Consider the following 3,290-nt stretch of genomic DNA (forward strand, 5'->3'; position numbering starts at 1 on the left):
ATTACTTTGCTAGCATGTGAGATGGGTGCAATTGTGCGGTAGTTTGAGCATTCTTTGGCATTGCCTTTCTTTGGGATTGGAATGAAAACTGACCTTTTCCAGTCTTGTGGCCACTGCTGAGTTTTCCAAATTTACAGCATATTGAGTGCAGCACTTTCACAGCATCATCATCTTTCAGGATTTGAAATAGCTCCACTGGAATTCCATCACCTCCACTAGCTTTGTTCGTAGTGATGCTTTTTAAGGCCCACTTGACTTCACATTTCAAGATGTCTGGCTTTAGGTGAGTGATCATCTTGGGCGTGATTATCTTGGGCTTGAAGATCTCTTTTGTGCAGTTCTTCTGTGTATTCTTGCCACCTCTTCTTAATATCTTCTGCTTTTGTTAGGTCCATACTATTTCTGTCCTTTATCAAGCCCATCTTTGCATGAAATGTTCCCTTGGTATCTCTAATTTTCTTGAAGAGATCTCTAGTCTTTCCCATTCTGTTGTTTTCCTCTATTTCTTTGCATTGATCACTGAGGAAGGCTTTCTTATCTCTTCTTGCTATTCTTTGGAACTCTGCATTGAGATGTTTATATCTTTCCTTTTCTCCTTTGCTTTTCGCTTCTCTTCTTTTCACAGCTATTTGTAAGGCCTCCTCAGACAGCCATTTTGCTTTTTTGCATTTCTTTTCCATGGGAATGGTCTTGATCCCTGTCTCTTGTACAATGTCATGAACCTTAGTCCATAGTTCATCAGGCACTCTATCTATCAGATCTAGGCCCTTAAATCTATTTCTCACTTCCACTGTGTAATCATAAGGGATTTGATTTAGGTCATACCTGAATGGTCTAGTGGTTTTCCCTACTTTCTTCAATTTAAGTCTGAATTTTGCAATAAGGAATTCATGATCGGAGCCACAGTCAGCTCCCGGTCTTGTTTTTGCTGACTGTATAGAGCTTCTCCATCTTTGGCTGCAAAGAATATAATCAGTCTGATTTCGGTGTTGACCATCTCTTGATGTCTATGTGTAGAGTCTTCTCTTGTGTTGTTGGAAGAGGGTGTTTGCTATGACCAGTGCCTTCTCTTGGCAAACCTCTATTAGTCTTTGCCCTGCTTCATTTCGTATTACAAGGCCAAATTTGCCTGTTACTCCAGGTGTTTCTTGACTTCCTACTTTTGCATTCCCCTAACCCTAAACTAAGTTCACCTCTTAGTTATTATCGCCCTTGGAAGTTGATAGGTCAATCGCATTTTAACTGCATACTTTGTGTAGGGTCTTTCTTCCTTCCTTCCTTCCTTTCTTTCTTTTCTCTTCCTTCCTCCCTTTCTTTTCATGTTACATTGTTCTCTGTGAGAATCAGAATCTTACTGAGGCCATCTTTTTTTTTTTTTTTCTAGTCTCCCTCATGTACAGGAAAAGGGAGAGAATTTCTTCTAGCCCCACACGTGAGGTACTGATGATAGACAATGTTGGAGTTTTCTGAGTATTTCATTTACCATAAATAGTATCAATTAATTTAAAGTAGTAGTTCTCAGAATTGATGCTTTTGAATTGTGGTACTGGAGAACACTCTTGTGAGGCCTTTGGACTGCAGGGAGATCCAACCAGTTCATCCTAAAGGAAATCAACCCTGAATATTCATTGGAAGGACTGATGCTGAAGCTGAAGCTTCAATACTTTGGCCACTTGATGAGAACAACCAGCTCATTGGAAGAGACCCTGATGCTGGGAAAGACTGAAGGCAGGAGAAGAGGGCGACAGAGGATGAGGTGGTTAGACAGCATCACTGACTCAGTGGACCTGAATTTGAGCAAACTGGGAGATAGTGGAGGACAGAGGAGCCTGGCATTCTACAGTCCAAAGGGTGCAAAGAGTCGGACGTGACTTAACAACTGAACAAAAAGTACTTCTCAACTGGGGGTGATCCTGCAGAGCCCATCCCTGTGCTGAGGACCTCTGGCAGGACCTGGAGACAGTTTGGGCTCTCGTGACTGGGGTGGGGATGATGCCAAGAGCACCTAATAGAAGCCAGGAGGCTGCTAACCATTCCACATGGAAGACAGCCCCCCAAACGCACAATCTTCCTCTCCCAAGTGTCAGTAATACAGCTAGTATTCTAATTTCAAGAACCAAACTTACACACTTTGGCTTTCATCTTTATTCCAGAAGAACCACTGGGGTGAGGCCCAGCTTGATGTTGCATCCAAGCAGCGTAATACAACAGTGTATTACTCAATTTTGAATCCAATTTGTTTTTCTTTTATGATATGTGCATTTTGCATCCTGAAAGATCTCTGCCTATCCTAAGATCTTGAAGATTTGTTCCTATGTGTTCTTATGAAAAGTTTTAGCTTTTATCTTAAGGTCCATGGTTTGTTGTAAGTTAATAAATTAAGGTTGAGTAATACACTGTTGTAAGAACATCCTTTCTGTCACTGCCCCGCATGCAGCTACCCCTCACAGATGGTTTCAAGTCCCCTTTTATCTCCTGTTGTATAACATCTACCTTCCTTTGAAAGCCCCTCCAGCTCCAGGCCTCTGTAATCCTTGGAGATGAAGATGGTTCTCTTTCTCCCACCACGGAAGGCGGCACACCACGCCTTTCTGAGTTGATTGATTCCCCAGCCACTGAGCTAACGTCAGGGCGGCAGGCAGCTCTTTCCACACAGGTGACCAGGAAGGGCCTTTCACTGTCTGTGAGCTCTCCGGGGCCCAGACAGCCAGCCTGTCCACGTTTGCTGTCCATGTTTGCTTTGATGGGCTCTGGCTTTCTGAGAAGGCGACACGGGAACTATTGGCACAAATCGCAATCCCAGACACGCGTCCAGAAATAGCTGGTGACGTGAAGCGAGGCCAGGGCGCCACGAGAGGGCAAGACCACTGGCCTGAGCTGGGCTCTCCCGCTGGCGAGCTATGAGACCTTGGGCAAGCCCCTTTTGCTGTAGGAGGAATCACAAAAATAGCTTGTTCTTGAACTGCAGGTCCCCATAGGGGAGGAAGCTTCCATCTCTGATGGACTTCACAATCTGCCATTCTAGAAACAAGTTTTTTCCTGCTGTTCATTTAGGTTTTCTTTTCATTTTAAATTGTACAGTCCTTTCAGTCTTCAGGATTTCTCATGTTAGGAAGAAAATATTTGCAAACCATATGTCTGATAGGGGATTAATAGCCAAAATATATAAAGAACCCTTCGACAGGATTTCTCATGTTAAAGCCTTACTATTTATTTTTGGCTCTGCCGGCCTTCGTTTCTGTGCATAGGCTTTCTCCAGCTGCGGAGTGCCGGCTTCTCTTGTTGTGGAA

The sequence above is a fragment of the Bison bison genome, unplaced genomic scaffold (assembly GCF_000754665.1).
Source record: "Bison bison bison isolate TAMUID 2011002044 unplaced genomic scaffold, Bison_UMD1.0 scf7180017864143, whole genome shotgun sequence".
Classification (NCBI taxonomy): Eukaryota; Metazoa; Chordata; class Mammalia; order Artiodactyla; family Bovidae; genus Bison; species Bison bison.